Consider the following 20,355-nt stretch of genomic DNA (forward strand, 5'->3'; position numbering starts at 1 on the left):
TTCAGCTGTGACCTAAAAAAGGAAAGAAACTACATTCATTATTTTCCCTTTCTCCTGAACCAGGCAACAGAACTTTTGTGAGTTACTATTTTTCCCTCCCACCTTCCTTGTGCCCTGAAGCTTGCTGTGTCTCAGGAAGCCCCTAAGAAGTACTTGGTCTCTTACACTATGCACATGATGCTGTGCAGGTCTGAACACTGTGATTCCCAAGAAGAGCAAGGCCAAGTATTGCATCTCAGTTGCTGATAGGCAATCAGTTCCCACCAGCTTTCCAGCACACGTCCCCAGAGAACGATTCAGGGCTTGAACACTGATGCCAAGGCAGGCAGGAAACACAACAGTTTGTATTTAACAAAGAGAACACTCCTGAGACAAGCTGGGAGGAGGAGGAGGGAAAGGCCTTTCCAAGACTCTACTGTGGAAAAGGAAGAACCCTTGTTTACAGAGCTGCCTCTTGTCTCCTTCCCCCTTAATTTCTGCAAGTCTTTTTAATAGAGATGATCATAAGTGACAGGCAACAGGGCTGAAGGCTCTCTGCCGGTTTTGCTGCCCTCATATTTCTGTTTCCATTGCCATAATCCCAAGGAAATCCAGATTAGCACATCTCAGCAATGTATGCACTTACAACAGGACCCTTGAGACCCAGTGCTTCTTCTGCCATAAAAGCAAATGTCAGTTTAAGAACAGTTAATTCTATTGACTAGAAGGGACTACAACACTTATTTTTGTTCCCTGGCAAAATCTAACCCTTTAAATGATATCAGATGGGCATGAGTCAACAACCCAGCCTGCAATATTGTGCCTCTCAGGCTGCCTATAAATAGATTTTACTTTCCCTCTTTCATATAAAACTAGCTCCTACAACAGCTAGGCACAGCCAAAAGGGTCTGCTGGGGACAGACAGACACATGCCTGGAACAAGGGGGTATTGGAGTAGCTGCATTCCCTTTAATCTCTTACTGCCAAAGGGGCCACAAAAAATACAGTAGTCACTGAGCTGATTTAGCTCTCATTATGGCTGGGTGGTGTGGGAGCAGAGAACAGCAGCCAAATTCTTCGTATCTCCTCAGTCTCAGCTGAAAAAAGCTCCAAAGCAGATGATAATTAAGCCCTTAATATTTCCAATAAATTTAAAATTAGTCTATTTTTACCACACCAACATGCAGAGCCAAGAACACACTCTGCACACAGACAGGGAGAGGCAGCTCTCTTTTGCCTGCTTAGACAGCTGGAACCTTTACAGTGGTACATCTGGGGGATGGAGAACTTCAACAAAAGTTGGCTTTCATAGAGTTTTCACCCAAACTTCAGTGCTTTGCCAAGCCAGGTGATACTGAGGATACCAAATTATTGCAATCAGTTACAGGAAAAAGCAGTATTACTTCTTTTTGGGAAACAAAACATCTTCAAAGAATAGGCTCCAGGATCAGTGAAAATGAAGTTCAATCTTTTTCCAAGAAATGGGCCCAGTCAAACATGACTAATGGCCCTCTGTGTTAGCTAGCAGCAAGGAAATTCTACAGCATCATACTGTGCTGGTTTACAATCCTCAAGCCAATGGAGAAGATAACCATGGGAAACTGAGTGAGCCTGGGATGAATTCTAGTGGGAATCTAAGCCATAACCACTGGATCTGATGAAAGTATCTACCAAATACTACACCCACTAGTGACCCAAATTCTGTATCAGCATCTAAAACCTAATGACAGAGGCTGCTACTGATGAAAAGTTTAGCAGAAACTTATTTTCCCCTATGACTAATGTCACTATCTCTACTTTTTGAGCAGAGGCCATTCACAAGAAGTCCTGATACTTTAAGGCCAAGTTTCATTTAACTCCAAATCACATATTCATACATCTGAAAATCCCATCATCTTTCATTCATGTTATTTCTTTCATGTGTGTTTAGTAGGATAAAGAGAGGTGGGAATATTCAGGAGAGTTCACAAGAGCTCTCCATTTACATGTGTGCCGAAATGAAGGGGGAAAGTTTTGTATTCATTTAGGGTCTCCTAGTCAGACTTTCTTTCTTGTCTTTAAAAAAAAGTCAGGATGGTAAATGCTGAAATCTTGGCTTAATCTGTGGAATTTTACAAAACTCCCACTATTGCTCTAACCCTAATCCACGGAAATCAAGATCATTCACCACTTATTTCAAGGGAATTGGAGTTCACAGGGTAAGTGCCTTGGAAAAGTCCCATCTTACATGACACATCTGCTAGGGGCTTACCCAAACCTTGTCCCCTGTTGCAGACCATACATAAGAGATGAAACATTTGGAAAAATGTCCCATAGAACCTGGGAATGATGATAAATAGGAGACTGAGACCACACAATTAGGTTAGAAACTGCCCATTCCTCATCACACATTGAGAATAATGAAGGTTCAGCTCACACCACAGTGCACAGGAGAGAACAGAAGCTGTCAGGGAAGTAACAGGATATGCTTTTGCAACATGCAACAAAAAAAAATTCCCAGTAAGTGAGCCAGCAGAAATCAATCTTTGTGTCAAATACTGTATGTACTGGGGCAGGGTGACCAACTCAGCTGGGAGTCTAAGTTTGGTGACTGAGTCATCTCTCTCTCAACCTGTTGAATGGGACTCAAAGGTTTTCCCACTTGGTTTACCAGAAACAGATACACTTATAATGACTCTGTGACTGCAAGGCAAACTTCCTTCTCTTGCAGCTCACGCAGGCCTAGGTTGCACCACAGAATACAAATCAGTCACACTTCACAGCCTGGCAGAAACATATATATTTCTTTACAGTTGTGGGTTTTTTCCTGCCCACAGACTGAGACTGAAAGGCATTTAAAATTTTCTCCATCAGTCAAAGATTTCAGCAAGCACCTGAGAGACCTGCACATTTGTGAACAACAGCTCAGTGAAATTCATCTCTCAGACAGCTGTGCAAATGGCCCACAATCAGTTTGCACACCCTCAGCGGAGCTAAGCCTTTCACACACGAAGTAGGCTCAAAGCTGACCAAAGATGTTGGGAAATCCCAGAGCAAACAGCAGCTGCCCTAGGAAGGAGAAGCCCCACATTGCTGGAGATCATCTGATCCAGCACATAAAAGATTATACAAATAACCAAGAAATCTCCAGGGAGGTGACACAAAAATTTTCACTGTTGTCAGCCTTAAGATCAGAGAATGCTGGGGGCCAGAAGGGACCTACAGATATCTAGACCAAGCCCACTGTCAGAGCAGCATCACTTAGGGCAGGTCACAGAGGAGTGAGTCCAGATGGGTCTTTAAATCCTCTAGAGAAATCCACGTCATCTCTGGGCAGTCTGTTCCAGTGCTCTGTCACCCACACATTAAAGAAGCCTTTTCTCATGTTGAGGTGGAACTTCTTTGTGTTCCAGTTTGTAACCACTGCCCCTTGCCCTGGTTTTAGTCCAATTATCCTATATCATGCCTACCTTTCCATCTTATTCTGAAGTCCACATGGGCTGAGGATCTACCATTTGGTGAAACGGCTAAAGACTTTTTTGCATTTTGTCCAAAGACACAAAAGAAAGAAAAGTCAGCAGCAATGTCTTCTTGTTTTACTCCAGAGCTAAACCTTCATCCTTCCAGAATATTATAAACACACACTTACTTTGGAAGCTGGTAATGACTAGCTCCAAGATCCACAGGCAATCACAGGCCTAAATAAAGGCAAGGCAACGTGTATTTCAAGTGCCTAAGCAAATGAGAAAGCCTAAAGGAAGAAGCAGAAGGCACGCCTGTGTAAGGACGAAGACAGACAGAACTTTTGGGGCATGAAGCCTGCTAAGCAGAGTTTGAGATTTCTGACAAGCAAATTGTTTGTTTCTTTTGAGATCATAGCAACAGGACATCACGTACATGGCATGTAAGTAAATCATGATTTTTCCAAGCAATATCTCTCTCCAAGCAATTGGTTTCTCCTCTTTAGGGAAAAAAAACCTCTGTTTGAACCTGCCAGGCCAGAAAGGCAACACTATTCTCATCCAGCACATCTTCTCTTTTCCCAAAAGCATTTCCCAGCTTTAATTCCAAGGTGGTGACACCTCTCAGGCAGATAGTTGAGCAGCCTATTCACAAGAAAAGTAAATCACAGATAAGGATGTGACCTAGCCAGTTCTTGGAAACAGTATTTGTTTGCTTTCAGCTGCTTCCTTCAACCTATCTGAAAGGCTGCTACTGGGCCCTGATCATCCAGTTCCTGATCTGCTTCTCAGATACAAGCTATTCTCCGCCAGCAGCTTTGCAGTTAGCAACTACCTTTGCTCTGGTCTCCCTTACCTGTTACAGTCCAGTAAACTCCTCAAGACTAGATCAAGATGGGCAATTTCAAGAGTCTGAGAACTCTCTTCCAGTCCTAGGCTGACTGCAGTTTGAGGCACAGGCAGCTGGAAAACATCCCAGGGGTACTTCCCATCTTGTAGCAATGAGGAAAAGGACAGGCACAGAATTCTCTAGCTGAATATTTTGGTGTAAAAAGGAAAACAAAAGGAGATAATTCTAAATTAATTTCATTGGTCAGATGTGAGACTACCATAGCAATATATCCCTCACATTCCTTTCTCTCAGTTAGTTCTGCCTTTCTCCTGTTCTTGGCCAGAGTGCATGCTGCTGACCTTGGACTGATGAGATAAGAACCTAACTTCTCTAACAAAGCTTTGCACTTATGATTTTCCCTTAATATCCATTTCTTTTTTTATTCCTCCTTTTTTCATCCAGTTAGATTGGACAAGAAAGGGGGGAGGGAGAGGGGTTTCTGGGGGAACCTGAGGAGGGATTCTCCTGGGGGGGGGGGGGTGTGTGTTTCTGTGTTACGTTCTCTCCTGTGAATTTTGTATATACTGTAAATACTGTATATTTGTACATATTCATTGCATTTCATTCTGCTTGTAAAATACAGCTTTTCATTTGCTTCTCCAACTGAGTTAGCTGTGCTTTATGTGGGGAGAGGATTAAACCTTCACACTACCGCATAAAACTAGTCGCCCAACGTGGGGCTCGAACCCACGACCCTGAGATTAAGAGTCTCATGCTCTACCGACTGAGCTAGCCGGGCTGGTGCAGCTGTGGGATTCCCACACAGCAGACCACCAACTTGATCCCAAGAGCCAACTATGAGCTTTTTACCTGCAGCAACTTTAAGATACGCTATTGGAACTGGAATTACCACCACTGCTGGCACCAGACTTGCCCTCCAATGGATCCTCACTCCAGGATTTAAAGTGTGCTCATTCCAATTACAGGGCCTCAAAAGAGTCCTGTATTGTTATTTTTCGTCACTACCTCCCCAGGTCGGGAGTGGGTAATTTGAGTGCCTGCTGCCTTCCTTGGATGTGGTAGCTGTTTCTCTGGCTCCCTCTCTGGAATCAAACCCTGATTCCCCATCACCCGTGGTCACCATGGTAGGCACAAACGCTAAGTAATGCACAGGTTGAAAGGGTTTCAATCTCTTGCAGTGCAGATATACAGTAGTCTAACTATTCTTCATTTGTGCTCTGAAGGGAAAAGAGGTGGTCAAAGAGTAGAACTGCATTTTTTTCTGTGTTACGTTCTCTCCTGTGAATTTTGTATATACTGTAAATACTGTATATTTGTACATATTCATTGCATTTCATTCTGCTTGTAAAATACAGCTTTTCTTTTGCTTCTCCAACTGAGTTAGCTGTGCTTTATGTGGTGGGAGGATTAAACCTTCACACTACCACAGTAAGGAATGCAATTCTACTCTCTGACCACCTCTCTTCCCTGCAGAACACAAATGAAGAATAGTTAGACTACTGTATATCTGCACTGCAAGAGATTGAAACCCTTTCAACCTGTGCATTACTTATAGAATGTACAGAGAACACCAATTCTCCATTGTTGTTGGAAAGTGGGGAAATAATTGCTCCATCAAAGTGGTTTGCCTTACTAATTAGCTCCTTCACTGACTAGCAACATCAGCACTGGCTCAAAAGCAGACACTAACCCTAGAACCAAAGATAAGCTGGTGTAAACTGGCACCATTTCCTGGCTCACTCATTGTGTTGAATCCAGTGAAGGGCTGGTGTGTGCAGGGAACAGAAGGTGTCACTGGCTAGCCTGGAGCTGCCTGATAGCAGAAAACTTTACAGCATGAGCAACAAAGTTACTATCAACAATGGTCATAATCTTACATATTTCTGTTTGCATTCCTCCTTTCTTTTTCAGCTTCCTTTGGCCTTGCAAACAGGAAGAAATAAACGTTATAGCTATTACGTCTCCATTGTAGCATTTCAAGTAGTTTACTTCAAGGGCTTCTTTGGAAATATTTACAAAGGTGTAATTCCTGTAACAGACAAAGCTGCTGTGACCTTGCTATGTAGAAAACAGAAGGAAAGTCATACTAATCAGAAGCTTAACTGAACTACTTGTCCTAGAAATACACACTTACTTAGGCCTACCTGTGATGGCTGAAAAATTGAAGGCTGTGTCATAACAGTTAAAAAGTGCAAGAAATAGGTAGTTCATGGATTGAAAACTGCTGAAGGGCAGGAAAGTATAAGGGGGAAATATCACATATACCGACCTTGAACTTCATCTTTCCCAAGCATCCACTCAAAGCCACAGCTGCAGACATAACGCCAGCAAAGATGGTCCCTTGGGCCTACCTAATATAGTTATTCTTATCAGAGCAGGCATCATCACATCTGCCAGTAACAGCATCATAACAGACTAAGAACACTTACAAGCATTATCAATAATTTTGTAGAAGACAGAGACAGGGAACAGGTAAGTCATAATAAATAAGGACAGGTCATTGGTGCACCACATGTGGAATTACTCCATTCATTGATGTTTAGCAGCAAGAGAGTTACACAGCAAGAGAGCCAGGGTGAAGCTCTTCATCCTGGGACAATGCGTACTAAGTGGTGTCCCAGGTTTTATTACTATTATTTGGATTTCCCTTTTGTTACTTAGAAGGGATTTAAACCACTGCAAAACTAGTGAGAGATCAACCAGTCATGCCTGTGCAGATGTGCCATCCAGTGTCTTTCTGAACATTCTGGTGTCTGGGAAAGCAGAGGGGGAGTTTATCTTTAAATTAACTCTCAGAGAGCTGTAATTTTTTTCAAAGTTGAAGACTATAATGAGATAAAAGGGAGTTTAAAAGTGGAAGGTATTTGAGAGCACTAGAAAAAGTTTTTTAAATTTCTGGGAAAAAATGAATCAATAAACAAAAAACTCATCTTTCACTTTACAAATATATTTCCACTTGGTAATTCATGAACTGTTGCCAGTGAAGTCAAGCATGAGTGATGTGTTGCAAACTCAGGGCCACATACTCTGTTTATTCTGTTTCTTTTCTCCCAGATGCTTAAGAAAGGAAAAGGCCATGCCACAGTGTTGTTTTAAATGCACATTTAGCAGGCATTGCTCTCTAGTTGTTTTGGATATAGAACAGAATTAACCAGGTTAGAAAAGACCTTTGAAATCATTCCAACCTATCATCCAACACTATCTAATCAATGAAACCATGGCACCAAGCAACCCCATCCTGTCACTTCCTAAACACCTCCAGTGATGGTGACTTCACCACCTCCCTGGGCAGCATATTCCAGTGGCCAGTGTCTCTTTCTATGAAAAAGTTCTTCCTAACATTCAGCCTAAACCTCCCCTAGTGCAGCTTGAGACTGTGTCCTCTTGTTCTGTCACAGAGAACAGACCAACCCCCATCTGGCTGCAACCTCCCTTCAGGTAGTTGTAGACAGCAACAAGGTCTGCCCTGAGCCTCCTCTTCTCCAGGATAAGCAACCCCAGCTCCCTCAGCCTCTCCTCATAGGGCTATGCTCCAAACCCTTCACCAGCCTTGTTGTCCTTCTCTGGACACCTTCCAGCAACTCAACATCTTTCCTAAACTGAGGGGCCCAGAACTGGACACAGGACTCAAGGTGTGGCCTAACCAGTGCTGAGTACAGGGGCACAATGACTTCCCTGCTCCTGCTGGCCACACTATTCCTGATGTAGGCCAGGATGCCACTGGCCTTCCTGGCCACCTGGGCATGCTGCTGGCTCATGTTCAGCCTGCTATCAACCAGTACCCCCAGGGTCCCTTTCTGCCTGGCTGCTCTCCAGCCACTCTGACCCCAGCCTGTATCACTGCATGGGATTGTTGGTGCCAATGTGTAGAACCCGGCACTTAGAGGTGTTGAATCTCATGCCCATCTGTCCAGCCTGGCAAGGTCCCCCTGCAGAGCTCTTCTACCCTCTAACAGATCAACACCTGCTCCCAAGCTTGGTGTCATCTGCAAATTTACTGATGATGGACTCAATCCCCTCATCTAGATCATCAATAAAGGTATTGAGGAAGATGGGGCCCAGCACTGATCCCTGGGGCACACCACTAGTGACTGGCTGCCAGCTGGGTGTGGCATCATTTACCACCACTCTCTGGGCTCCGCCCTCTAGCCAGTTCCTAATTGTAGAAGCAGCAATTAGGTATGGAAAAGTGCATACAATTAACATTCACAATTTAATATCCCTAAAGCAATGCAATCTTAACACCACACTTAAATTCAACCACATCAGTTTGATTCTTACCTCATCTTCCATTGAAATCCAATAAATGCATGGTTTGGCAGAGTCAGCCCAGATGATTATATTCAAAAGAGACTTAAAAAAGTTGGGGGCTGCCATCCTGTATCCAGATGCTTTCATGACTTCATAAACATGATGAAATCTTGTATTCAGCCCCAGCTCTGAATGCTCTGTTCTTAGCTAAATAAAAAAAAATTGAGCAAAGCTTCTACTTCAAGAAAATCTTGATTGCTCTTGGGATATAAATGAGGCTTTGTTTGGTTTTGAGTTTCAAAATTTCAGTGTCTGAAAAAAAACAGGATAGACATTTCTCAGCAGATAAAGAAGGGTCTTTGGAACTAAACCTACTGATAAGAACGTGTCCAGAAAAGTCAGGAACATTTAGGAGAACTTTCATGGTTGCAGTGTTTTGGGAAGCTAATTCCTTGGAGCTCATTTGTCCATAAACACAGCAGCTTGCCATCTTCCTTCTTGTATTCAGATGATTTTGAAAGAAAATCTGCATCACCCACATCAATGTGTCTGTTACTATTAGGTACAGAGGGGGGAAAAAGGGATACCCAAGTGTATAAGAATAATTGCAGCAAGCACAAACACTACATGAGCAGGTGAAAATGATTGACTACATTACTGTTCAAGGTAAGTTATTTTTTAAAGGGAAGGCAGAGTTCAGTTGGAAAGAACTTCAGAAGTCTAAGATGAAAACTGTTATTTTTGAGTGGGAAAGGGCTCAATCAGAAACTCATCCCTTAACTTTCATTGAGACCATTACTCCAGTAGGATGCTCAAACTTACTCCTAACCTTAAACACAGATGCTCTCACTGGGCCAAAGACTTCCTCTCTGCTCTGAGGTATGTGTTTAAATGTCTCATTAAACTCAAAAGAAAGTGTCACGGTGAAGACTTCTATCACTCAGCTGGCTCCAACCTTTAGAGCATCTGTGTTCAGCTCTTTCATCATGGTTCAGCTGTGGCCATGTGAAAGTTCAGCATAATCATTGGGCAACACCTAGTGAGTGCAGGCACCCTGTGTTTTAGATTAGGAATAGAATAGAATAAACCAGGTTGGAAGAGACCTTTGAGATCATCGAGTCCAACCTGTCATCCAACACTATCTAATCAACTAAACCATGGCACCAAGTGCCTCATCCAGTCTCTTCCTAAGCACCTCCAGAGAAGGTGACTCCACCAAAGCAGCCTTGTTATTTGGTCTGCTCTTATTCAGCATTCCCATTGCCTGGAAGGCCAGGGAAGAAGCATGTTAGCTTTCCAGCAGTATGAAGCACAGGGGGTCCTTGGTGTCTGAGTCATGGCTGGTTTGGGATTATGGTTTGTATGCAATTAGTCACTGGAATTTGGTGGGAAGCTATGTTTAATAGCAGCCTTCACTTCAGAGAAAGAGGGAGTCAGAGGATTTTTAAGGACCACAGATGCATTGTGGACACTTCCCAGGACTGCAGGAACACAGCCAGCAAGAAGACATCCAAATTACCAAAAAAGCAGATATGTAGGCGGGAGGGCCATACGGTTATACCCAGCTGTAACATGAGCAGGGCTTTAGCCAAGCACCAAATCTCCCAGCCAGCATCCACAGTGGAACTGCTATGTTTCACTATAGGAGTCCCTCTTCTACAAGGACAGGCTGAGGGAGCTGGGTCACTTCAGCCTGGAGAAGACAAGGTTCCAGGGAGACCTGCCTTCTAGTACTTGAAGAGGGCCAACAGGAAAGCAGGAGAGGGACATTTTATAAGGGCCTGTGGAGACAGGACAAGGGGCAATAGTTTTAAACAAGAACAGGGTAGATTTAGCGTAGAATCAAGCAAACAAAACCAAAAAAACAAACTAAAAAAACCCCACACTAAAGATATCCCATAATCATGAAACAGTAGAAAGGCATAGAAGTCACATAGATACATGAGTTGTCTTTGCTCTTCCAGATCTGAGATCTGAAGCACTTTTTCCTCCCTTTCTCCCTGACCACCAGCAAACAATTTTGCTAAATAAGAAAGGGTCTTGTAGTAACTCAGCTAATTCCCAGTCTCTGCTTTCCTCTGCTGCTGTCCCTGGCTTCCCCCAAGACTTTTCAAGGCAAACATTATTGACTGTTCACCACCCAGTTTTCTCATCTGAAAGAGGTGGATAACTGTTACAGATTCTTGCTCCATGGGGGCCACTGATGACATAGCTCAGACATAAGACAGAGATTGGCCCTCGGCCAAGAGCTGAGGGAATTCACAGGACTTCCTACCATAGTCAAAGGAAGATGTCAATGGAGTTAAGGGCTTCAGTGCTCTTAGACCCCAACATAAGAAAAAGAAACGGCCATCATCAGTGACACACGAATGTAGCTTGCTGTCACGAAAGAGGCAACTCCTGGTGATGAAGCTTGTTCAATATTTTAAACCAATTCGGAAAGTGTTTTGTCTGGAAGGGATTACTTTGCTTATTCAGGTCCATTTGATGTTTGGCCACACACTGCAAATATGGTCAGCTGGCCCTGTTCCAAGCAAGGAAAAGAGATCACGGTGCCATAACCAGAAGTGCATTGCATAGGACTGAATAACATACCCACACCATCATTAAAACCCCACAATTTAAACTGTGGAGCTGAAGTTTTATGGTGGCTAGAACAAGCACGATACATGCTCTCCATTTTCAAACACTGAAGTGTTTCAGAATACATGGGAAAGCAGATGGTTTTGATAGTCTGAACCCTTAAATAAGTTTAGTCTTCCAAACTAACTGCAAAACGTCAGGAGTGAGACATTGCTGCAGGAATGGCTCAGAATATTCCATCTGTCTTTACTCCAGGGGAAAATGTTTATTCTGACCAAAATGTATATTTTCACATGAAAGTTACCTTTCTCCAGTGCACCCAAATTACCAGTTAGATGTAATTGAAAACAAACAAACTTTTCCTTTTTTCTCCATTTGATTTGTTAAATCCAAAGGGTTTTTTAATAATAGCTAAGAAACCATATCTGGTCTCATATCTGACTACAATACAAAGCTGTGTATCCCTATGGATATGTTTGTCTTTCAACCTTTAATGGCACAGTTACTGCCTACTGTGTCTCCATTCTTCTGCCCACTGTGGTATCACCTGAGGTGGCAGAACCAGGTCCAGATCTAAGGGAACACATGGACCTCGTATGTACTAACTTAAATGTGTCTGAGAGAGTCATTCTATGCACCCACTGACATGAGAGGATTTCCTTCATATGCAGCTTGGAAGATCTAGTGCTGAGGAGGACTTGAGGTATTGGTAGATTAAAAGCCTTTCAGTACTCAAAGTGGGTCTATTAGAAAGATCGAGGCAATCTTTTTAGCAGGGCCTGTTGTGACAGGACAAGGGGTGGTGGTTTTAAACTAAAAAGAGGGAGATTTAGACTAGATAGAAGGAAGAAAGTGTTTGCACTGAGGGTGGTGAAATACTGATACAGGTTGCCCAGAGAGGTAGCAGATACCCCTGGCCCCGAAGCATTCCAGGTCAGGTTGGATGGGGCTCTGAGCAACCTGATCTAGTTGCAGATGTTCCTAATCACAGCAGAAGGGTTGGACTAGCTGACCTTTAAAGGTCCCTTACAACCCAAACCATTCTCTGACTCTGTTTTCTCTATGGCTACATTAAGGCTTGCTCTCTTTTCCAGTCTGCTACAGGGTACTTACCAACAGATTTTCAAGGAGTCTCAATCACACAGTGCTGCAGGCATATGTTCCTCAGCTGACATGCCAGTCACATGTGAAGCTGCATGCTGCTCAGACATCAGTCATAGTTACAGCTGGGAGAGGTTCAAATAAATATAAGACTACCAATGAGGGTGTGCAGAGAGCAAGGGGAGAGAGCAAAAGCAAACCTAGAAGCCAAACTAGAGAGTATCAACTACTAAGCAAAGAAAGTGCAGGGGACTATTATGAGCAGGGATCTCAGGAGGCACAGTTTTACAGGTGGTACTACAAGCATTCAGCACAGGAAAGCTTTCAAAATAAATGTGGGATGAGTTCAGACCAGAAGCTATAAAAGCATGGCTGCCTTGGTCACCTTACGCTATTAAGAGACATGAGGAATATATCTGTTGAAGCATTCGTCCCTCTGAGGGAACTGGGGTTGTTTAGCCTGGAGAAAAAGAAGCTCAGAGGAGATCGCAATACATAAAATAACAGTGCAGTTGAATTTTGAAAGCCCCAAAGAAGGCTGAGAGGGGTCACCAGATGTTTGTGTCCTGCTTCTGCAGGACTTCACACACAGATGGACAGGACTCTTGTTGTGGATGAAGAGCAAACATCCAGCTTCCCTCCTGCAAATCAGAGCAGTCAGACACATGCTAATGCAGGGTATCCAGGGCCTGTGAGGTGTGAAGATGAGAGTGGAGTGCTGCAGCTCTAAAAGGCCAAAAGCAAGGGGGGCACTGAGTGTGGAGACTGGACACACATCCCCAATTTAACACAAAGGCTTTTGGCATATTAATTAGAATGGTTGTCCCCACCCCGAGTCTTCTCTTCACCAGGCTGAGCAGCCCCAGCTTCCTCAGCAGGTCCTCACAGCAGAGGTGCTGCAACCCTTGTATCATCTTTGTGGCCCTCCTCTGGACTTGCTCCAACAACTCTATGTCCTTCTTATGATGGGACACCAAGGCAGGATCTTAATCCCCTCTTGCCCTGCTGCCCACACTCCTCTGGATGCAGCCCAGCACACAGATGCCTTCTAGGCTGCATGAGGGCACTGCTGGCTCCTGGAGAGCTTCCCATCAATAATACCTCCAAGTCTCCCTCCTCAGGGCTTCTCTCAGCCTACTCTGCACCCAGCCTGGATCTGTACTCTGACCCTTCACCTGGCCCAGGTGGTTCCTGCTCCTCCCTCACCATCCCCCACCCTGCCTAAACAGCTCCTGCTCCACCACCACCATTTTTGCAACCATCCCAGAGCCAGGGGCAAGACCCTCAACCAGCCAAGATCCCACACAGAGGAGCTCAGCCCCAGTCAGGAGCCCCAGCCAGCACCCATGGATGATATTGGAGTAGTCTTCCTAGCTGGCTGGGGGGGCCACCAGGCCCCCCAGCCTATGTTGTCACCACCATCATCACCCAGTGTGCACCAGGGGCACTCACCAGAGATGAGAGGAGGATCCTCCAGCCCAGAAGGGCTCAGCTGGGGGCTTCTGCCTTTCCTGGGGGGGATTAAATAGGGGAGTGGGTGGGGAGGGCAAAATAGCCACACCTGGGGTGGGAGGGGACTCCAACAGAGCCCAGGTGCTCTGGGATCTTTAGATTGGACATTAGGAAAAAATTTTCCCAGCAAGAGTGGTCAGGGGTTGGAATGTGCTGCCCAGGGAAGTGGCGGAGCCACCAACCCTGGATGTGTTTAAACGTGGTTTGGATGCGGTGCTTGGGAATAGGGTTTAGAGGTGAAGTTTGTAGAACAGGGTTGTGGGTTGGACTTGGTGATCCTGAGGGTCTTTTCCAACCTGAATGTTTCTGTGATTCTGTGATCTCACTCATTACAACTCCCTGAACAGTGGCTGGAGCCACGTGGGGGTTGGTCCCTTCTCCCAAGGAACAAGAAACAGGATGAGATGAAACAATCTTAACTGGCACCAGGGGGGTTCAGGTTGGACATAAGGAGCAATTTCTTCACTGAAAGGGTTGTCAAGCCCTGGAACAGTCTGCCCAGGGCAGTGGTGGAGCCCCCATCCCTGGTTTTGAGCAGAGAGGTTGCTGTGCAATAGTTGGATTTTCTAAAGCCATGTAAAAGTGGTGCTGGGGGATATGACTCAGTGGTAGTGCTGGGTTAATGGCTGGGCTTGATGCCTCAAAGGTCTCTTCTAACCAAAGCAGTTCCATGATTCTTGTGCTGTTGTTCCTGGAAGCTGTTAAAGAAGGAACATCCATCCTGGCCGGCTCAGGCCCTCTTTGGTCAGGCTGAAGTTCTGTTGCAGAGCCCTGAGGAGCACAGCACCCATCCCCTGGACTTCCAGACCACTTAGCTCATGGGACAAAGACCTGCAAAGCCTTCAGCACTAGATGCTCCAGGAGGAAAGCAGAGTGAGCATTGAAGCTTGGCAGGGCTGGACCTGTCCCCAGACAGCTCTGTTCTGTGTGTGGTGCCCCCTGGCCTGAGCCTGGAGGTGTTTAGGAAGAGCCTGGATGAGGCACTTGGTGCCATGGTTTAGTTGATTAGATGGTGTTGGGTGATAGGTTGGACTTGATGATCTCAAAGGTCTCTTCCAACCTGGTTAATTCTATTCTATTCTATTCTATTCTATTCTATTCACTTGGAAGATTCAAGCTGTGCTGATGATCCTCTCATCCTGCCCAGCACAGAAGGCAGTGATCTCTCTAATTAAGCCAACAGAGTCATCTGAAGAGCAAGCAACCAGGCAACCATTTCCAATCAAGTTAGCTGCTCACAGATCTTTCTGTCTACATCTTCCAGTGCATCAGACCCGAGACACCTACCCACAGCTTCCTATGCCAGTTAGAAGCCCTACCAGGCAAAGATGCTTACACACTGCTTGCTCTGACATCTCCCTTGAGATCTTCTTTTTCCCTGGAGGGGTATTTAAACACATATGGCAGGAGCAGGCAGTAAGTACCAGGCAACAGGGTGTGAAGAGAGCAGGTAGGCTGCTCTCAGTGCTTCTCACTTGGACATATAGACTTGAAATCCCTTTGCTAGAGCAGAAGGTGGGACTGAGCCCTCCTTTCAGACCAGGCAGGTGTTCAAAGTGCATGTCTGAGCTCTGTCTGCTTCTTGCACACAGAAAATATTGGGCTGGAAGAGCTAGAGCTGCTCCACAGTCTGTCTGGGCACCCTCCCAGCAAGGAAAGGGTTTGAGCAGAAAAGGGCAAAAAGACTGTCTTCACCTCTGAATAAGCTAGACACCAAATCACGGGAGGATTTGGTGTGGGACCTCAGCCATAAGGTAAATCCTGTGCTCTGGGCTTGTCTTATTTGGTCTAGTGAGGGATGTAGACAGGTCATGGAGGTTTAAGACCTCTTCTGCCACAGCATCCAAATCCTGAAGCACTGGCCTCCTCCTCTTACAGCAGCTTCATTGGCACATGTCTCACCAGATGCAAGAGTTACCATGGAACAAAATGAAAAGCTGCTTCTGATGGGAGGCACCGCCTGAACATGAGGAGTTTTGTATTCAGTCATCAAAGACTGGTCTAAATATTGCAAGCTGCTTGCTGGTGAGCACAGTGCTCCTATGAAACCCAGCTCAGCCACACTCAGGAGGTGGGGGTTCCAGGCATTTGTAGGAGCTACACAGCTTAGGTTACACAGGACATTGGTGCTCAGAAGTGTTGAGAGGACTATACATTGAATTAGGCCTCATGGGTGCTCTGCTCTGGTATGGAGATGGCAGAAGGGGAGCTGTGAGCATTAACAAAGTGCAAGTCCCATTTATTTCCCTTCACAGGTTCCCACTAAGCTGTCCAGTGCCACACAAGATGCTTCATTCATCAGAGCAGCAGATCAGCTCCTTGGTTTCCCTAGACCAGAGGTTTTCATCCAGAGCAAACCGCAGCTGGGTTGCATAGGCAGAGGGCAAGCAGCACACTGCTCTCAGGGGAAGTCTGCATCGGGTGCAAGCAAGACAGACATCAGCAAGGCCTCTGCTTCCCAAATCTCACATGATGCAATTGCATCATGTGAAATCCCTTTAAACACATTTCCTTGCTTCCCTTTGCAGTGACAGCAAGGAGGGAGAAACTGGCAAGGTCCTTGCTCCCAGCTGCACACTCCTAATCCAGTTGAATTTTTTTCCATCCTGATTCCCGGAAACATTTGTTGTGGGAGAAGCCAAGACTTTTATTGATTCCAACTCCAAGAAATGCTTCTTCTGCATCATCCATTTTCTACCAGCTGTTCGAGCTCATGAACAGAGTCAGACCAGAAGCAATAGCAGAGAGCTGCAGGACTCTGACTGTCTTTGCTGCAAAAGTGAGCTAGGTCCCTTGAAGGTACACAGACTGCCTCTTCCATCTCACATACTTGGCCCTCCCTCTTCTCCTTACTGCCTTTCTCTTTTGGTTACCTCTTGCAGTCTCCAAGCATCTACCAAACTGTTTCCCACCAAAGTAATGGCTTCCCTGAAAGCTGAAGTCAGTCTCCAGCTCAGAAATACACTTCCCAGCACAGCAGCATGAGGGAGCATCACCTCACCCTCGGGCAGTCAGAATTGCACAGCAAGACCTTTTCCTCAGGAACAGCATATGATACTGTAGGTGAACTGAGTGCGACCATTGGCAGAAGTGTCTCTGAACTTGTTCTGTAAACCCTGTTTGGCTTCCAAGCAGATAATACACACTACAAATGGAGTACTGCAACAGGGACAAGGGATGCAGAATCACCTTGTAATTCAGGCTGTGAGCAACTGGCTGAGCAAATGCAAAGGTACATAGATCTTCAGGAGAGGGGAAGATAGGTAGAGTAGAATCCTCAGGACTCTCTTCTCTACATTGCCACTTGTCTGTTGTAAAGATTTGCAGGTAAATCAGCTCCTTTGTCAGGGCTTCTCTTCTCTCTTTTACTGGCATTTTCAAGCCAGGACCTAGTTCTCACAGGAAGGAAGCTCTTCAGTGATTTAAGAGATCCATCCTCCCAGCACTTTCCATTGCAAAGATGGCATAAAAGAGGGAACATCTGTTCCTCAGGCACTGATATATCCAACCCAGAGTACAAACCAGATGTGGCTGACCAACTGATGTTGCATTCACTAGGAAATAGCACCAACTGCTTTGGATAAGGAGTTGGAGGTGCTGTGAAAGGACACACACTATAGCTGCTTTGCCAGGAGGTGGTGACCTCCCCACAGCAAAACAAAGCAACCAGCCACTGCTCTCACCTTGTCAGTTCCATGCCCGGTACAGCAAGCCCTTGACATGACAGGCAAACTCTTGCCTACACAATCCAAAACCTAGGAAAACAGACCAATTTCCTTGTCTCCCAGCTCTTCTCCCACATTTACTAAATGAAACCTCAAATGCCAAGTCGTATTTTCCAACCCTGCAAACATTTTCCCTAGCTAACCAAAACCAAATAATAACAGTATGAATTATTTTTCTCCGTTCCCCTACTCCTGAGTTCCCACTCCACAGCTCCTCATCAGGTCTGGTGCTAATTAGAACAGGCTGTGAAGTTCATGGCAGCTGGGCAAAACAGCAGGGGTGGACAGACACATGACATGAGCTGTTGCGAAACTCCCAGGTTTCAAAGAACCGACCCCTATGATGCTGACTGCTTCTTCAGTCACTTCTTTTGGAGGAACTTTGTGGTATTCATCTTCCCATGAAGCTTACTAACAAGATAAAAGAGAGGAGCTTACAAAAAAAATAAAATTACCTCAAACATATTGAGGAGAAGGGGGTTATTTTATTTGAAGACCTTTCATTAATAATCCCCTTAATAACAGGGTTTATTTGTTTGTAAATGTTCTCTTTCAGTCAGTCATTTGATGGCATCCTTGGCAGCAGCAGCCCATAATTCTTCATAGCATGTGTGTGTATGTCTGCTGCTTGAGGCAGACCTAATTAAAGCAAGGCTTGTGGTTGAGGCTCTAGCTCAGTGCACAAAAAGGAAATCAATCTTTAAAGTAACAGTATTCTTGTTAAGGTGGTGGTTCACCAGGACACAGGAAAATCCCAAAAGATTAACTTACCCATTTTTCAAAGTACTTACTCAAAATCTTCCTGGAACCATCCTGGAAAATGTATGTCTCCTACTTGAGCACTGGATTCAAACTCTGACATGAAGACTTTTTTAGCTTTCATAACTGCATCTTTATCCATATTTCTCAAGCAATAAAACAACTTCATACTCATATTGGCAAGCAAATATTACAGCACCTCCTTTAGAGGCACATAGAGTGATAAATAGAGTTGCTTTCATAGTGATTAAACTGGAAAAAGCAGTGTAGGACAGCAGTAGACTTTTGAAGATCACATCTGAATCTCTTTGCACTGTCTTTCTACCTGGATCCTGCTGACCTCAGTGTGATGCACTGTAACTAGGGAACTGGATTTCATACACTTGCCAGTGTGGTGTTCAGACTCCTCTGGTCTGGCAAAACCAAAGTTAAAACTTCAGGGTGCAAACAAAGTTAGAAGTTGTAGGATTACCTCCCAAAGTCCCTCCTGTTTTCTTGGCCTGGCTACCTAGAAAGCTTCTGGAGAACAGTCTCAAGAGCCTAGATTAATATGCTCAGGAAAAAATTGAGTGGGAGGCCTGGCAAGTTAAGTTTTCACTCTCACTGTGATTCACAAGGAAGCCAGACAAGGAGTGTCTCCAACAGTGGAGAAAATGGGCTAGCCTTAGTGGCATCCTTAATGGTGTCATATTTCTTTCTTAACTGCCAGTTACTGGAACAGCCTCAGAGCAGAACGAGACTTCTAGCACAGCCCAGGCATATGGCAAGGGTTACTGCTTGGCATTATCCTTACATGTGTTTGGCTTCAATCTGCAATGCCTAATGCAAAGTAGGCTTGGTGTGAACTGCAAAGTGCCTGAAAAGTGCTGGGGATGTTGCCATCCTGGTGAAAGCCAAAGCCTAGTCATGTTCCATCTTATGGACACAGAAAGCCAGGTCATCCAAGGTAACTTCAGGAAGAGACAGTGCACACATAGCTGGTTGTGGCAGCAGTTAACTGGCTATTCAGCCTCTGCAGAGAGCAGCCTTTTCAGGGATGGTGATAGTTATACCACAGCCTGGGTTTCCTCACCAGTTTAGGTCAGATATCTGTCCTTTCCCTGCTTGATATGTCTGAACAGGGCTCTTCTCTTCCTGACCCTTCAGACCTTCACCAGCACCACAGGCAGGCACTGCAGGCAGCCTGGCACCTCCTGCATGCAGTGATCACAAGCTGTCCTCACAGCTAGGTTGCCAAGCAAACACCAGCCTCACAGAGAGGAAGAACGGCTGGCTCATGTTTAGGCAGCTGTCAATCAGCACCCCCAGGTCCCTCCCTGTTTGGGAACTCTCCAGCCACTCTGACCCCAGCCTGCAGCTCTGCATGGGGTTGCTGTGGCCAGTCCTACCACTGGTACCCTGATAACAGCTTACCAGGATGCTATGGGACACCAGGCATCCCTGGCTGCATGAAGAACTGCTCCCTCTGACAGCTGAGTCAATCACAGGCTCTTCTGGAATAAAAGATGCAATTCATCTTGGAATTCATCACCTGCTCTTGCTGAACCTGCTTTAGCAAGGGGATTGGACTAGATTTCCAAAGGTCCTTTCCAACCCCTACAATTCTACAGTTCTGCAGTTCTACAGTTTTCAGAGTTACTTCCTTAACTGTGTGACCAGGTTGGTCTAACAGCATATTAGTCACACAGGGTTTTACCTTGTGCCCAGTGGCAATCTGGGAAAAAGTTTGACAGATGCTGGCAGCCCAGTTGGTCTAAAAACCTTAAGAACCATAGTCCCATTGTCCTCAGCACGCTTACAGTCCTATACTATCTTCAACTAATGCTAAGTAAAACCAAATCCACGGCACGCTTCTACTCACAGTGTTTGATAAAAATAGAGCATACAGAGATGAACAGAAGTGGATAAAATTGGAAGATCAGAGGGATACAGCTCTTGCTTGGTGTTGTTTTCGTGTGACTGCGATGGAAACCATCAGCTGCAAACTGCTGGCGAGTGAAGGCAAGGGGGCTGCATCTCAGCTGAGCCATGTATGTTCACTGGGAAGCAGAACACAGAAGCTGACCATAACTGCGTGAGGCTGTCCTGTTTGTACAAGATCAAATTCTTTCCTGTGCACGTAGCAGCCTTTCAAGAATCACAGTCCATGAAG

At 45.2% G+C, this 20,355-nt stretch overlaps 1 protein-coding gene and 1 non-coding gene across 2 annotated transcripts in view; both read right to left on the bottom strand.

Moving 5' to 3' along the window:
- Positions 1-20,355, bottom strand: part of COPS8 (COP9 signalosome subunit 8) — a 188,830-nt gene that overhangs the window by 128,822 nt on the left and 39,653 nt on the right. The gene's annotated exons all lie outside the window — the stretch shown is intronic.
- TRNAK-CUU (transfer RNA lysine (anticodon CUU)) lies at positions 4,978-5,050 on the bottom strand. The gene has a single exon. It is a non-coding gene; the product is annotated as a tRNA-Lys (tRNA).

The sequence above is a fragment of the Dryobates pubescens genome, chromosome 2 (genome assembly GCF_014839835.1).
Source record: "Dryobates pubescens isolate bDryPub1 chromosome 2, bDryPub1.pri, whole genome shotgun sequence".
In the NCBI taxonomy this organism is placed as follows: Eukaryota; Metazoa; Chordata; class Aves; order Piciformes; family Picidae; genus Dryobates; species Dryobates pubescens.